This window comes from Octodon degus, unplaced genomic scaffold (assembly GCF_000260255.1).
Source record: "Octodon degus isolate 3935 unplaced genomic scaffold, OctDeg1.0 scaffold00068, whole genome shotgun sequence".
Taxonomy (NCBI): Eukaryota; Metazoa; Chordata; class Mammalia; order Rodentia; family Octodontidae; genus Octodon; species Octodon degus.
The window spans coordinates 8,864,136-8,882,721 of NW_004524644.1; the positions used below are offsets into that span (position 1 = coordinate 8,864,136).

Genomic DNA, 18,586 nt, shown 5'->3' on the forward strand with positions numbered 1-18,586 from the left:
TTATTGTTCATGCGACAGTCAAAGATAGTTGTTAGCAGGCCATAAGCATATTTTCCATAGTCAGTCACAGGCCTAAGTTGAGGGCAGTTCTCCATATTCTACATAAGATCATTCCAAATTGACAGACCAATATTCTGTGGCTAAAATAAATTGAAACATAAAGTGTATATTATTTTTATTCACACTTCATTGAGAAATATAGATTTTATTATTACAAGTGATTCCAAAAAAAAATTCTGGGTAAATTAGTTTAGCTACAATAATTGGGTGGAGGGGCTGGTGAGATGGCTCAGTGGTCTAAAGCACCTACTTAAAACAAGCTTAGCAAAGCACAGGGACCGCGGTTCAATCCCCCAGCACCACATGCCAGCCAGACCCGCCCCCTGGTGGGCTGAGCTGGCCACACACACACACACACACACACACACACACACACAAATAAATAATTGGGTGGAGAAAATAAAGTTCTATGATCTTTAGTCTGGCTCCACCTTAGTAGAATAACTTAACAGAAATGGTAATATATTACAATTCTCTTAAAACAAAGTAAGTGTTCTTTCTAAAGTCCATGTTTTGTTAAAATTTTACATTATACATAATATTATGCCTAAAATTTTCAGATTATTTGGGGTAGTGTGAAACCATATTTTCTCCACAGATTTTCCATTTACTGACTCCTCAAAAGTGGAAAGATTAGGATTAGAAAAATATATGGGAATTCCACTACTACAAAAATAATATGGTAGGTATAAAACACTCAGAATACAATATCTAACAAGTAGTAACAACTTGTGAAACCTGATATGACAGTTACATTTGCACTAGCATTAATACCCCAAATTGTAATCAGCTTCTTTAGGGTTATAATACAAATTCATATAATCTGTCAGCTATCCCTTCTGTGTGTTTGTTTAATATTTCAAACTGAAAATTTAAAAAAAAATCACCTTTGAGACATTTACCATAAAACAATTTGGCTAAGCTTACTTTCAGTTATACTGAGGATTTATTAAATTTCTTGAATTTAAAATGAACAATCATTAAGATATAGACCAGCAAAAAACCTGCAAAGATCCTTTCTTGATTACAAAAGTACAGGACTCTAAGGCTCCCGTGTAAGCTGGAATTCTTGTGAATTTGGCACTGTCCATACAGATTAAATCTGCTTACATTTGCTGTTGGAATATTGCTGTGCATAAACAAGTGAATTCTCCGAGGCTTTACTAGAGAGTGCGTAAAGACACCAAATTCATTTGATAAGCCTGTGACATCATTTTATTATCATTTTGTGCCTAAACTATGTTAAACAGGAATTAAAGAAGGATGTTGAATTAAGTAAATCTCCCATACCAAGACCTAACAAACCAGACTAAAAATATAGTCAGCCATACCAACATTTCATGCCAAATTAAGTTATTGTCTGATCCTCTAGAAATTAGGTGTAGAAATAAGTGTCCCAAGCAAGCTGATTTGAAATAGGATGATAATAATATGCCCATCAACATAATCTTTATATAAAAAAGTAAGCTGAAGTAACTTGTTATTAATCACTTACCTTTCAATTTTTTTGCCCGTTTTTTTTTCTTTATTAGGAAAATAACTTGAAATTGCCACTGCCCTTTTAATTCTTTGATTCTAATTTTTGTCAGCCTTTTTCTGTCTATTGAAGATCTCTTCTTCTTGGTGGATTAAAGCATTCATTCTAGAATAAAGTTTTACTTAATTCTATAATCTACAATAAAAATTTAATTTTTAAACTAAATTATGGTAATTTTATCTTTTAACAATAAGAAGAGCATTTCCTACCATGGCAGAATTCATTCTGATACTTCCCTTCTGTCTAGTTACTTTTCTCATTGCTAAGGAAAAATACCTAACAGCCAAAGTTAAAAGATGAAAGGATTATTTAGCTAACAATTTATAGAAGATTCAGTCAATAATCGATTGATCCAAAGCAGTGTGAGATATGACATGGGCACAGCAGAAGAGAAAGAGTTCATGGTGGTTGGAAGACAAAAAAAATAAGCAAGGGACAACCACAGTGCTTGTCATTATATATTATCTAGGCCACTGGCCCTTCCTATGGGTAACACTCACATCTGTAATGCTAGCGCCCTTCATCCAAGCATTGGGCCATGAATCAAGAGCATCACAAACCCTAGATTCAGGTCCCTCTGGAAAAGCCCTACCAATGATCATGTGAGGCTTTGAGGGGCCATTTGGACACAAACCACAACACTTTCATTAGAACTATTATCTACTAATAAGGAGATCAGAGCCCCTCAAATGCTTACAATTCAGGAGAAACATACACTCCCCCATGAGACCTTTGAATGCTTTTGAGTGACTACCCTTACATCAATTTCCAATAAGTTTATCAGAACCTTGTAAGAAGATTTCAGTTGGTAGTTTCAATACAGGTTGCTAAAGGAAGTATGGAAAATGTTGAGTTGTACGTCACCTAAGTTTTTTTTTTGCTCCGAGTACCTTCAGGGCAGGTTCGGCTGGCTTGAGTTGTGGGGTTGAACCACAGCAACCTGAGCCTTACTACTTTGTTGAAGCAACCACTTAAAGAACTGAGCTAAAGGGCAGGACCCCACTAAGTTTTTTTTAATCTTTTTTTTAATCTTAATGTTCTCGATGGCTGATGGCAAATAAGTAAAACAAATCAGACATATAATCCTTTAAATTATGAATAGAGAATGTTGAGGGAAATATAAATGTCAGTGGGCCAAAATTTTGTTTGTCTATTTTATCCAAGTGAGCTACACTTAATATTCTTGAAAAAGAAGTAGAATGTTTAAATTTTTTTCAATTTGTTCATTTTATTATTATTATTACTATTATATTACTATTATTATTATTATTATTATTACTATTATTATTTGTGGTACCAGGTATTGAACTCAGGACCTTGTACTTGCCAGGCAAGCACTTATTCTACTGAGTTATCTTCCCAGCCCTACAATTTGTTCATTTTAAAAGAATAAAATAAAGTATAAATAATTAGAAATGATACAGAATTTCACTAAACAAAATGATACAAATGCAACAATGGTTGTTGTAATGTATATTGTTACCTATAAATTAGTGGTTCAGACTACCAGATATAAACATGCAAACTTGACCAAAAAATTAAAAGAAGACAAAAATGAAGCATTAATTGTTCTTTCCAATAGACTAGTAGAAACCAGCAGTAAGATTATCCAAGACATTCTCTGGATATACATATATTTTCCTCTTCCTTCCTTCTTTTCCTCTTTCCCATACCCATTGTTCCTTCCCCCTTTTACTTCCTTCTCAGTTTGCTTGTTTTCATATTATTTACTGTAACTTTTGGATTTGATTTACACATTCAGATTCTTATACTCACAAGACCATATGATGTTTACACATGTGGGTCTCATTTATTGCTCTCTTGAATATGGTTTCTAGTTGTGTGCATTTACATATAAAAGCCTCATTTTTATAGCTGAATAATATTCCACTTGATAAAAATAGAGAACATACTGGTCAGGCATTGGCCGTGACTCCTCCAGATGGCTGACACTGACAAAAGATCTACAAGCTGTACTACATGGTTTCAGGGTCATTGCTGAGGGGATTGAATGATCTTGTCAGATACAAAAGTTACATTTTTAGTTATATAGGTTTGTTTTATCTTGGTTTTAACCATCCAGCAGAAAAGTATAAAAATGAGGTATAAAATGTAAAGCCATATTAATATGCTGAGCTGTAAAAGGCTCAAGTCAAAAACTTTGGACAATTGCCAGTTGTGCTGATAACCCAACACTGTTATGGACTATTGGACTATACTGGGATATTTTGCTGAATTCAAGTGCCCACAATATTTGAACTGGTGTCAGGTATGAAAAGGCTTTTTAAAGACTTCTCCAAATACAGCTTCTCTAACAACAATGGAACAAGCAACTCTGACCACGCTACTCTGACCAAAAAAAGGGGGATATAAATGAAAGACCAATTTTTAGTAAAAAATATATATGTATTAAAAATAAGATAGATATACAGCTACTTTCTCTTACTTCAATGAGAAGAAAGGTTGTACTAATACTGTTTAGACAAGAGATCATGTCTGCATCTTGTGCTGTAAATAACTACTATGAAGGCAACAATATGCAATGTATTAATTATTTTAACTGTCCTACTAACCTGTTTTGAAACTGTCTCATTGCTATTTTTTTCTCATTAAAATTAATTTTAAAAATTAAGAAAATAAAAATACCACATAATTTTATCCATTCCTCTGTTGATGGGTATTTGGTTTGTTTCTGAGATTTAGGTATGACAAATTGTGTTGCTGTAAATATTGGTTCATATGTATCACTGTGGTATGATGCTTTTAGTTTTTCTGGAAAAATACCAAGGAGGACTATTTCTGGGTTGAATAGGTCACCTAATACTAGTTTTCTGAGGAATGTCCTGGCATTGAGGAGGCTGAGACAGCAGGATCACTACACGTCTGAGCAGTGTTGCAAGACCCTGTATCAAATAAATAAATAAAGTATTTTTTAAAAAGACATATACAGAAAATAGCATTAATTACATTGATATATATAATATTATAACAGACCTTATCTGTGTAGTGTGTGCAAATTTATAATGTAAATATATGTATTTATAATTCTAGTACAAGAAAATATATAATTACTTCAAAATACATATAGTAGTGTAGACACATACAAAATAGTATATAAGTAATGTCAATGACATCATTGCATAAAATGTTATTAAAAGTAATCAGCCTGATTTGACATACAAATTCATTTAGGAGTATAAAATGAAAGCTATACCTACTGACTGAGAAAGAGATATTTCAGTATTCAAAAGGAGCATACTGTGTGGAAGAAATGCCGAGGGGTTATTTTAGAGGGCAATTGTTGAGTGTAAGGAAGTTGTATCTTAACTGAAGAGTCTTTGAGAACTTTGAGTTTTGGACTTTGTAAACCAGAGTACACATGGGCTGATGGTGATTCACATAACAATTTTAGGCAGGATTATGGAAATAGATATGAATTTATATGAGAAAGAAATTCTATGAATATATATGAGAAAGAGTTCATGGAGGCTGGAAGATAGAAAAACTGAGCAAAGGACCACCACAGCCCTTTCTGTCATTATATCCCATCTAGGCCACCAGCCCTTCCTGCGGGTAGCACTCACACCTGTGAGGCTGGCACCCTTGATCCAAGTGTTGGACCATGAATCAATATCAGCATCACTAACTCTAGACTCAGGTCCCTCTGAAAATGCTGTTCAATTTTGTCACTCTACAAGAATAAAATAAAGTAAGTAAGTACATAAAGTAATATATCTTTAGTTAAGATATAACTTCATTACATTCATTAATCAATCACTAAAATAATCCCCTAGTTTTTGAATCCAGACAGTGAGTTTTGCTATCTTTGAATGCTGAAATATCTCTTTCACGGTCAGTAGTTATAGCTATTAATAAAAATGAATAGTAGAAACAAAAATATAAAAGATAAATGAGATATATATGTGACATAATTTAAATACAATATACATATATAAACTTGTTCTAAAAGAGTCAAAATCATTTCAATTAATACTTTATCAAATATTATCCTCTTACTGTTTAATTGTCACAGTTTCTATTTTTTCTTTAACAATTCTTAACATTCTTAACTTATACATTTTATTACATTATTGACTATGCTTTGTCCTCTTAATGCTTTTAAAACTATTTCTTAAACTTTTCTGATTCCCATAAAATTATTCTATAATTTTTATCTTTCATATTTTTGTTTCTACTATTCATTTTTAGTTTATTGTACTGTCTTATTCTAACTTCTAGTGAAAGCTTTAGCTCACTTAACCTCACCTTTGTTGTGTCACTTTCTATCATTCAAATCTAAATATTCCTCAGGTGATATTTTGAGTGAAACTCATTCCAAGTACGTGTAAGTGTACATGCATGTATTTACACACACAAAGACAAACACATGTACATGTGTTCATCACAGTGCAATATTTCTATTCTAACAATGAGATATTTAAAGTTATTTCTTTAAAATACTTTAAATTTTTATGAGCAGAATGTGTTTATTAAGGGAAAGAAAACTCTTGTCCAAAAGAGGGACAGGAGGGGGCCCTGGGCATGTGCTCCCCGGGAAGCTGTCTCCTCTAGGGACTTTTATAGAGGAAAAAAATGTGGTGAGGTGGGTCTAAGGTGGTGAAGAAGACATGGAACTCGCTTAGGTGGGCATGAGGTGGGACAAAACTATTTTAAACCTGAATCCATATTTAGATAGTTTTTTAATATTTTTATATAAAAATTATTTTTTATTTTTATAAATAAAGTGTACCATGATTAAAAGGAGGCATAGATAATGCTGCATATATTCTTTCTATTTTTAGAGGCTAGATCAAGTGACTTTTCAGGTACCACAAATTTTTTGAAGTATTTCATATTTACCAAATTAATAATGCAACATTTCATACATTTTCATTAAATCATACTCAATAATAACTTTTTATCAGTTAGGCATTTTGCATCTCTACTATGCTCGAATGCTATACAAGTTATGGGTTCTTTCACTAAAAATATCTTAAAATTAACCAAAGTCAGAACTAATGTTAACAGAAATAATTTGTGTTTAGAAAAAGAATTTATTTACATTCTAGTAGAAGCTCTTGGCCAATGCGTGGAGTGAAGACTCTTCAATATAGAGCACATGCTAAGTACATAGTAGGTTTTATTAACATCCTTAACCTTAATGTCTTCACAAAAGCAATTCACTCCTCAAATGATTAGCAGCCTTTACTTCATCATGTCCTCACTGAAAGATTGACATTTGAAGGCCTTACTATCAGGCAGAAAGATATGGGAATGAGAAAAAATAAACAGAGTGCATGTGTGTTGGAGCTTGCATGCTGTCCTTCAGCAGAGACATGAGGGTTTCTGATCATTTCATGGTCAAAATACCCCCTGTTTAACTTCAAAGGAGCTCAACCTTTTGTGCAGTTACATGCACTGCATGTGTTACATTTGTAATAGTCAATTGTCACATTGTAATATTTGCTTTTTCTTCTCATTTCTGATAAGAGAATAGTAAAACATCTCAAAATTAAATGTTTTCTCAATTCAATGTATTTATTTGGTACAGGGTCTCCTTGTGCAGCTCAGACTCATAGTGATCCCCTGTGTCAGCCACCCCAGCACTAGTGTTACAGACATGTGTCGCCATGCCCAGTTTCAGTGGCTGGCTCAGCACCCCAGGTCTGCATAGCATGCAGTACCGGGGATCAAATCTAGGTCCTTGCACTTACCAGGAAGGTGTTTAGACAACTGAGCTATCTTTCCAGTCCTGGTTTCTCAATTCTTAACTAATTTTTATATTGTTATATTTTTCTGACATTGTATCTGCTGCAATCAAACTTAGAATCTGATAAATTAGTGTCATATACTGTAAAAATTTAATCAGTTCAAACATAATCACCTCTTGGCCTTTTGATTAAGATGAAATACAGGGATTGAAGCACAATGTTGTAATAAATGGTGCTAAGAAACTGGTTTTCCACATGTTGAAGAATAAACTTAGACCACTATCTCTTAGTCTCTTATTGTGCACTAAGCCAAAATCAAAATGGATCAAAGATCTAAATATTAAAGGAGAAACAATTGAATAGAAGATAGAATAGATAAAACTCTTACAGATATGGGTGTGCCAAGGACTTTATAAATAAAATCCCTATTACATAGGATATGTCACAAAACACTGGGATTACATAAAATTAAAAAGCCTTTGCATAGCAAAGGAAGCCACAAACAGAGTGAAGAAATAATCCACGGATTGTAAAAACAATTTACAAGCTACTGCTCAAATGACTAATATCTAAAATATATAAAGAACTCAAAAAAATCAGACCCTCCCAAATCTAAAGAACTAATTGAAAAATGGGCATCTGAAATGAACAGACTTTTGTCATATGACATATAAATAAAAAACAAATAACTACATGAAAAACAGACCAACGTAGGTACCATTCAAGAAATGCAAATTAACCACTTAACAGTTTTACCCCTATTGTTACTTGGACAGCATGTTTATTTAGCAAGTATCTTGAGTGTAACTCAAGCAAATACCACGTAAACTAGTCGATTCTTATATTAAGCATTTAATAAAATTGCCATTTTTATATTTTGTGTCATATAATCCTATAAGAATATGTTATTTTTGGTCATCCTGTATTTAAATAACTGGACTATAAGAGATTAAAACTACACTGATATTCCATAAAGAAATCAACGAATAACAAATGTTAGTGAGACTGTGGGTGAAAGGAGCCATCCTCTTCTGTTGGTAGGAGTGTAGAGTGTTACAACCAATGTAGAAATCAGTATGCAGAAGCCTAAGTGGTGTGTAAGGAGCAAAATGCTGGATCGATGTTGGGAAGAACTTGTTCAAACTGAAGAACAAGAGAGGGAAGGAGGAACAAAAAGGAAAAGGATTTTTTAAAAAGAGATGAGCAGGACAAATGGAGACAAAGATTTTGTAAATGGGAAGGGAAAGAAGGGCTGAAGGGAGTGGAGGGGAATGAGAAAAAAGAAGAGTTGAAATATATTGTGTACAGATACAAATTTCCCATATTTCATATGATCATTACATATGTCAAATATATACTAATAAAAAAATCATTAGTAAAAAGAAAATGATGCATAGCTATATGATTTCTCCCAACCTAAGGGTTGGAATCAGTGCTGTAAGTATTTTGCACTGTTCCATCACATGCCTCATCCCAATTTTAGATTTTGAATGTGAAGCAAATCCCGGTTAGCTTGAATTTCATGAGCTCATTGATGTGAAAAACAAGTGTCTTGGATTTAGTACTGATGTGTAGAACGCAGTTCACTGAAGTTATTATTCACAATTCATGAGGAATCCTCATTTTATTTCAAAGCCCATTATTTCAAACTATACTTTAAGCAGCATATTAGCTGCTTTTGTTCTGAGAGCCATTCAGCACAGTTCCTCTGTGTTTGCTATTAAATCCGTACTTGTGAATAGGTATCATTACTCTCGCAAGGTTATTATACTGTGAGATACTTGAAGGGATAGGAAAGTTTTGTCTTGCACCTGTAAACATTAGATTAATCTTTTCTCCCTAAGTGAACAAATCAGTCTCTCATTTCTTTCTTTTGAATAAAATTGTAGCTACTTGCAGTTTTGTTCAACAAACATTTCCTATTTTGCGTGTATTCATACCTGTAGTATGCCCATCATTCTGCCTGTAGTACTATTTTTACTTCTTTTCTTAAAAATTGTTACTATATATTATTATACTTGATACTGTCTGGGTGCTGCAGCACAATAAAATGTTTAATGTACAAAAAATAATTTGCCTATCCTTCTGCCAAGAGTATATAGCAGGAGAAACTTACTTGGAACCCATCACAGACACCAAGAGCAATGATCTAAGGAAAACTAGCCATATGTTCTTACACATAAGAAAGTGCTGAAATGGTCTACTGTTCCCAAAATCCATATTAATTGTGTCATGCATTGGCTTTGATTATGTTCTGAACATTGCTTTCTCTTACCTACAAGTACAACAACAGCTCTCTTGTACTGGAGGAACACTGAAGAAGGAAGGGACTTCTTTTCCTGATTGCGAGGATGTATTTCTTCCTCTTCTGACAAAATTGAAAGCACTATATTCTTTGTATGTGTGTGGTATGGGGGGGTTGAACCTCAGGTCTTCAAAAATAAAAAGGAGGCTGGAGAGATGGCTCAGTATAATAAGTGCTTCCCTGGCAAGTGCAAGGGCCTGAGTTCAATTCCCAGTTCTGCAAACTTAGGTTGTTAACCATCCAGAAGACAAGCTTATTTGCCAAAATAAATAAATAAATAAATAAATAAATAAATAAATAAATAAACAGTTTCAAATGAGGCTAATTTAAGAGAAACAATGAGTACATTGTGCATTTTTATCTTTATAGCAGTTACTCAGACTACAATATATAGGCACGTAATGTCTATAAGATCCAAATAATATCAACTCAAATCTTTCTTTGCATGACCTAAGAGAAACCAGCTGTATGATTACCTTAATTATCATATATATATATATATATATATATATATATATATTCCTTTTTTTTTTTCCTTTCTCCATTCGCCTAACAGTTTCTCTTTCCTTTGAACAGTTTTACCCAGTCTACAATGTCTATTGTACATAGTGGATCTTATTTACTGATTCAACCCCTCACATCAGTGAGACAAAATGATTATATCTATGGATCTGATTTACTTAACTTATGACTATGGCCTCAAGTTTTATCATTTACTTATAAAAGTCTTGGGTTTTTCCTTCTTTGTGGCCGAGTAGTATACCACCATATTTAAAAGAATCACATCTTTTTTATCCATTCCCTGGTTCAGGGCCATTTGGGTTGTTCCCAAAATTTAGATACTAAAAATTGTGCTGCAATAAAGAAAGGTGCACACATGTGGTATAACTTTTTTAACGCTTTTGAGAAGATATCCAGAAGGGGATTGGGACCTGTATTCCTAGTTTTATGGAAAATGCTATAAGAATCAACAAAGGAGAGCTCACTGTGTTAAAAAGCTTGTGTACAACCAAAGAAACTAGCAGAGGGTGAAAAAAGCCAAAGAATGCAAAACCTTTACAGCCAATTGTACCTTAGACAAATGACTTATATCCAAAACATTTAAAGAATTGAAAAAAAGATCATCTTCCCAAATTCAAAGACCCAAACCAAACATGAGCGTCTGAGATGAATATACACTTCTCGGATGAATAAATTCAAATGGCAAATAAAAATATGAAAAAAATTTCAACATCATTAATCATTCAAGAAATAAAAATGAAAGCCACACTGATATTCCATCTCACCCCAGAAGAATGGCTATCTTCAAGACATCAAGCAATAACAAATGCTGACAGAGCTGTGGGGAAAAGGAACCCTTTTCCACTGTTCATGGGAATGCACACTGGGGGCAACCACCGTGGTATCAGTGTGGAAATTCTCCTGCACGTTTTAAATTGGTCTTTTCTTATTTTCCCAGCTTGCATGAGGAGCTAGGTTTAGTAAAATGCGCTGAAAACATAAGTCTGTCCTTTTCTTGGTAATTTCTCTTTTCTCTAGAATTTATATATTTCTCCTTCCACTTGTTATTTTGTACTTTATTTGTTTGTTTGTTTTGCTGGTTCTGGAAACTGAACTCAGGATCTTGCGATTGCCAGGCAGGTGTTATACCACTGAGTTATTTCCCAGGTCCCCACATTTGTTATTTTTTTTATATTGCTTTACCTACACATTCTTAGCATTTTTTTACTTATTAGTTTTTATCTTCTTGAAGCAGTTTCTATCTCTAAATTCCAACTTTTTAAAATTTCCTCAAAAGACAATTTCCTGAGTCTATTGAATAGATCATTTTACTATTTTGTATTTTGTGGAGCATAAACAAGATAAATCATTTTGTAATATAATAATTTTTATTTTAGTATACCATGGTTTATATTTATCCTAATTTCTAAAATAAATAATGGAATAAGGCTGGCTAATTATCTCAGTAGATTAAACCGCCTGCAAGCAGGGGCCAAGGGTTTGATCCCCAGCCATACCATGCTGGCCCTGTACCCGGGACGCGCTGAAATGGCAATCGAGACTGGGCTGGGCATGGTGGTGCACGCGTGCAATCCCAGTTCTTTAGAGGCTGTAAACAGATGGATCACTACAAGTCTGATCTTATAGTGAGACCCTGAATACCCTGTAGAAATCTTCCCTAAAAAATACGTAAACAAATAAATAAATAAAAATAAATAAATGAGGGGATAATTAGGTGTATCATTTATCTTTCCTGTCTCTGGGATACAACACTCAATTTATATAATTTAAATGAGATGAAGTTCAATTGGTCTTATGGTTCAAAGAAAGTAGCCAGCATCTTTTGGAAGTCCCTGGAGGAGCAGAGGTGGTCAGTTCAGAGACCAAGGAACCAGAGGACGGGGACTGTACCAGACGAGAAGGGGCAGAGACCTGATGAACTCCCCAGTGCTGGGGCTCTATGTGCCACTTAGACACCCCTAGGAATGTGTTTGACCAATCCCTCAAGCAGGTCCCAAAGTCAATCCAGTCAGCCATCTGTCTTCCAGCAGACACATCTCACCCATATCCTGTTAATTTAATGCCAAACCAAATCTCTTTGAACCAGACTTCATTTCCAAATAAAGGTAATATCAACAATTATAGTATATTTTTTTAAATGTCACATCAAATATTTTTCTGAGACTGAAAGAAAACAGTTATGAATCTTATAAAACATCAAAAACAAGTCACATCATCCCAAAGCACAATGACATAGAGAAAACATTTCTAAGGAGGGCAGAATAGGGAGATCAAAAAGATCAGCTGAAAGTAAGACTGAAACTTAATTGCATAAACAATAAATCATGTAGCTCCATATGTGACACCTGGGGCCCATTGTGGCAGAAATTGAGTTCCAAAATGATTAAAAAATCCCACCCTATGGCCTTGCCAGTTGCAGGCTATATTCCTGCTTTGGTGCTGGCTCCACTCACTGCCTGGAGCTTTGTTTGCTCATTAGACATGCCTTACTGGTATCTACAACTTTGGGGGTCTCTGCTAAAATGTTGGCATCATTCTTTCACCTACACATGTTTTCCTGCCAGGGGATCTTTGCCTGGCACCCAAAGTCTTTTTTTTTTTTTAAATCTGTATTGAAGCCTCCTTGACACAACTTTTCATTGTGCATGTAGGTAAAAATCAACACAATGAAGAAGAATGCAATATACCTTCTAGTAGAGCAGAATTAGGGCCCTTTGGATCATGACTGCAGCTACCTTTGAGTGCCTAGATAGAGAGGCACAATAAAGTAAATATTTGGTTACCAATTCCCTAGGAGTTCCTTAAGCGGGATTTAAGGGACTCTCTTCTCACATGAAAACTTTACAATTTTGCATCCCTTATTCTTTAATGGATAGGAAGGGTCTGGTAGGTTTCTTTTTTTCTTTTTCAGATTACATTAAGGCATTATTTATCTGACCCCTGCACAAAGTATATGGCTGTATTTTAATGGATCAAAAGTCTTCAATAACCATGTCTTTTTGGCTCCAAGTTTACACATGATTTCCATTGTGCCAAAATACAAGTTTTTTTTTTTAACTTTTTGTTTGTTTTGCATCTTGTCCCAGTTTCATACAAAGAATTTGGCTCAAAGTACCCAATAGTCACCACAGAAATTCTAAATGTTGGGCTGCCTGAAAGTTCTTCTGTAGCATGAATTAGTCCATTACCTTTAATGTCAGTCTTCCACACAGTCTGAGAATGTAGGCAAAATTTAGACATTTTTTTTTTGTCCAGACTGTAGCATACATGACCTGTAGCCCTCAAGTTCTGATTAGAATCACCAGTCAACCTTTGTTTATAGCACTGTATGAATTTTTTTGCTCTGTATCTCAATGTTTTTCAAAACTTCTACCACAAATAGTTTCTAAAAGCTTCCAAATTACATGGTATCCTCATATTTGGACTTATAACCTGTCAGCCACAGCTTAAAGTATGAATGGTTTGATTTGGACCATGTCTTTAGCTGGCTGTTTCCAAGGCTCAAAGGTCATGGTGGAAGGGCTTCTGTGGACATGGCTTTTCAGTTCATGCTTTTTAGAAAGAAAAACAGGCAACGGGGCTGGAGAGGAAAGGTACATGGGCCAGAGAGATCTCTAGGTCATACACAGAGACATTTGCTCTGAGAATGATCAAAGTGCTTCCCCAATCAACTTGACACTACACTTAGCCAATATAATTTGAGACTGTAATTCAACACTTTAAGCATCCTACCAAAAACAATAACTAAGCTGAGAAGCAATGACAGGTGCATGTTTTGGACCAACTGAAGCATACCAGTTCATTCGCCCCAGCCAACTCCTAGCGAGGACTCAGCAGCAAAGGCAATTTTTCTTTTTTCAGAACCAAGGATTGAACTCAGGCCCTTGTGCTTACCAGGGAAGTGCTTATTCCACTAAGCCATCTCCCCAGCCCCAGCAATAACATTATAAGTGGCACTCAAAGGAGATTCTGCCAACTGTTCAAAGTTTAATAGATGTGAATTTGCAGTGAAAATAAGATGGCCGAATACACAGGGCAAAGTAGCATGGAGGAGACAGCTGCACAGAAAAAATAAAAAATATTCTACCTTTATCATATACCTCCCTCTTTCATTTTATTCATCTCTTTCTTCTGCTCACTCATCTGTATGTTTTTATCATCCTTCTCATCCTTTTCCTCTTCTTCCCCTATCTCTTCGCATCCTCCTTCTCTACTTTTTCTTCAAAAAATGTACAATTGTTCCAATGTAGTATTTTTGGAATATCATCCTGTCTCTATAAAATTATCTTTCTATATTTGTCAAAAATGTATGAACACGTGTGGATTTATGTCAACATTATGTATTTTGTTGGGTTTTAAAATTTTCTGTTAGTGCAATGTTGGCAATGATGCCTGCATTCCTTCTGAACAGTTAGTACATATACAGAAACCATCTTAATTCCCCTTTTCATCCCTTTATTGTTTTTCTCTAAGCTCTCAGTTACTATAGTGCTAAAACAAATTCTAATTCTTGTCTTCATTTCTCATTTTTCTGATTTATTTTCAGTACTGGGAATTGAATCCAGGGAATTCTTATTGCAATATTTTCTGATCCTTTTTAATTTTTTTATAGACAAATCAGACATTGAAGCAGGGGTTTGTATATACAAACTGTGGGACCTTTATATAGTGCTATATTATTTGACAACATGAACATTATTATTAATATTTTCTGTATCATTGTGGACATTTGTTTTAATTTTAAGTAGAAAAACGTATACAAAAGCATGTATACTCTTAAGATTAAATTTGGTTAGATTTGGGGAAAAACACTAACCAACAACAATAATTTAATCATTGTTCTGAAAAGTAGGACAAGAACATCAGTTTGGAAATTTGCTATAATCTTTCTGTAGTCTCCTCAGGGTTCTAATGTTTCCCTAATAGGACTCACTTCTTAAAGCTTTCTCCACCTGACCTATGGTAATGGATGGACAAGCACACCCCATTAACACAAAGGTCTCTGAGGGACATTTATTCCAATGATAACTTATGTGAAAGTAAAAACTGTAAAAATTTGGGGAATATAGCTTTGTTACTTTTCTCTAGTTGCTGGGATAAAATACCCAATATCCAAAATTAAGGGAGGAAATGTTCATTTAGCTCAGTGGAAGTTTCAGTCCATACTTGGCTGGCTCTAAGGTAAAGTGGTACATGGCAGAGGGCAACAGCTCAGTGTGGTGGAAAAAACAGCAAAGAGCCAAGGGAAGAGCAGCATCTGTGGCAGCTAGCAAGCCTCTCTCTCCTCCCTACATTGCATAGGACTTCCCGCCCAGGGCAGGTATAGCACTCATACCCATAATCTAAATATTAGATCACAAATAAATCACAAACTAAAGAAGCCTGCACATGACTGCATGAGGCTTTGGGGGGACAAGTATACACAAACCATGACAATATACATGAAGATCTCTTGGGTTTTTAAAAATCAAAAGAGTGGTTTATTGTTTGTTTGTTTGCTTGCTTGCTTGTTTTCTGGAACCAGGGATTGAACTCAGGACCTTGCGTTTGTTGGGGAAGCATTTATTCTACTGAACCATCTCCCCAGCCCACCATAAAATATTACCAAAGGAAACTAAAGTGACTATTTCTGATTTATTCTGTTATATTTTTCCGAGTTTCATTTTGTGATTGATAATAGTATTTGGGTTTACTTACCTTTCAAATGTTCACTTTATTTGTAGTGAAATGAATTGGAAGACACTAAGAATAGCTTGAAAGAGTAGTAAATAATGACAGTTCTGCATTTCAAATAATATTAAATTAATAGATCTTAAATGAAACTTCTTGTAATAGGTTTTCCAATTTATAGAGACAAGCTAATAGGAGCGATTTATTATGATCGTATTTTGTGATTTTAATACTTTAATGCTGAAATGTGTGAATGATATTTGGGTTACTCCAATAACCTCCTATAAAACAATTTGATGTCTTTTAGAACTTCTTCAAAAGTGCATTTCAGGCCTGAAAAGTGTGAGGAAGAAGCATTAAATATAAACCATAGTACATTATTATATTTAGCAAGTTGATGTACTTTACTTATGTACTAAAGCATGTATAACCCAAATCTTAATGAACTTTAGAGAAATATATCTCCATAAAATTATTTCAGTAGTTGTATTTATTTCTTTTTATTTTATTTTCATACAGAATCCTTTTTAATTTAAAGCAAAGATAAAACACATTTGAACCCTGCAATCTGCCAGTATGCCTTGCTTCTACAAGATTCATGCTGGACTATGACACTACATAGCAGAGTCTCTGGAGCATTTGGTTGGGAGAAATAGAGAAAGCAGACCTCGGTGAAGACTGGGAAAGCTCAGAAGTTGAGTTACATCCCTGAGCACTACAGTAGTCTTTGTTTTTTTCAGATGCTTGTGTTTTCTTATTTACAACATTCCCACCGGAGTCTTCACACTCTTCCTCGGTGTCAGGCTGCCATTGTTCTGAAGCCTTCTGCAGTTGCAGCTTGGCCCACAAAGAGACAGCATCTTCAAGCTGTGTCACATCAGCAAGGTGAGCAGTGTTTGGAATGCCCAGACACGCCATGCCATGAGCTCGACGCCGCTCAGCGAAGTGCCGCTGGCAGGCCTTAGGCCCTCGGTAGGTGTTGCTTCCACAACTCTCACAATTGTAGTTGATGTTTAGGCCATGCAGCTTATACAGACAGTAGGGGATGGGTTTGCCATCCCAGCCCAGGGGCAGGTTTTGGAGGTGTAAATGATCTTGTTCTCCTCATCTTCACTTTCACTCTCGCTGATCTGCTCCTCTTCCTCCTCCTCTAGCTCTTCAGTTCTAGCTTGCTAGCTTGAGTGAGCTGTCGCTGTTCCCCAAGAATCTCGACATAGTTGTGGATTTGGGCTTCTAGGAAAGCAAAGTCTTTGTTCCTTTCACTATCTCGTTTGGCGACCTTTGATTTGGGGTTTTTGATAAACACGGAGGTGTCTGTTGAGTGATTCCAAGGACTTCCCATTGGTGCTAATAAACCTCTGGTCTTGCTCTTCAATGGTGCTGCGGCATTTCAGGCCTAAAGCTTAGAGTGCAGGCTTCAATCTTTCTAGGTCCAGAGAGGCCAACTCCTCCCACGAGGAAAGTGCAGACAGATCGAGATGGGTGCCAGCATGGGTCAGGGCACTGCTTGTCTCTTTAGGCCATCCAGGAAAGGTGCCGTTCTCCCATTTCTTCTCAAATTCGGTCTGTGTCTTCCCAAAAGCTCACTCTGATCTCGAAGGGACTTCACTCTGTGTAACATTTCAAGGTATCTCTTGTACTCTGCATTCTTCCTTTCTTTAGAAAGGTCAAAGATTGACAGCTATGTGATATAATCCAGTTTCTCTGACGCCTTCAGTTTGATGTACTTGAGGCAACAGTCATGGAGCCAGAGGTAACGGCACGTCCGTCTTCATCTGTGAACTCCACCAAGTTCTTTGCCTCTTCACTTGGGTTCTCTTGTTCTTTCAGGAGCTCCTCTAATTCCACTGACATTGGCACACAACTATCATTTCTTTGTGTGGAATTCCTTTGTTTGTACCTGTTATAGAATTCAGCAAATGCATTCGTCCTGAAATAGCATGGAGCTCCTCCTTTTGGAACCTATCCCTATTGTCATACAAACCTCCCAGGTTCCCACCGATCTCCATATACCTGTCTTGCATGGCCAGAGTGTGGTGGTCGGAAGTGATCTGGTCCCGGAGCGTGGGCTTCTCAGTGAGCATCTCTTTAACCATTATGTCCGTGAGGCATTCCTTCTCCTCAAGGTACCGCTGCTGCTGTTCTAGTATTGTCTTCATTGTTCTTGGGGGCGGCACCTCAATGGTTGTATTTGAAGCCAGTAAGAATATATTTTAATTTTGTCCATTTAACATTGAAAAAGTTCAGTAAAATTTTCTGAAATTTTTTGAATTCTTTGTGAAGAATAGAGACAATGGCATAGGGTATTGGTCTTTTTTTTTTTTTTTTTTTTTGCCATTTTCCTTAAAACTCTCCCACCTCTAATATATGTCTCAAAATATTCTCTTGCTATGAATTCTTATGATCAAGAATCTGAGACAGAGTAGGTAAGTTTATATTTTTGCAAGTGCAATAGGTTATGTTTAATTTTAAAACTAAAAGTAGAATTAAGAGTTATTACAAAATGAGAATAATCCCTATGAAAATGGAATGGATTTTCCTTAAATGTGATAGCAATTAGAATTGGAAAAGATAAATAGATAACCCTTTCTATGTGGAGTAATTGAGGAGGCTAGAACTCCTGATTATAAAATGTTTGTTAAATTTAATAATTTATCATTTTTTCCCTTAAAACATATCCTCTAAGGATATAAATACCTGAAATATTATAGGTAGAATATTGTAATTGAATCCTCAAAGTCCTGAAAACTCACTCATACCCCTTGATCAGTTTTGTATATA

At 35.3% G+C, this 18,586-nt stretch overlaps 1 pseudogene; it reads right to left on the minus strand.

Moving 5' to 3' along the window:
- Positions 1-16,411: 16,411 nt before the first annotated feature.
- Positions 16,412-17,964, minus strand: LOC101591791 (annotated as a pseudogene).
- Between the last annotated feature and the right edge of the window lie 622 nt (positions 17,965-18,586).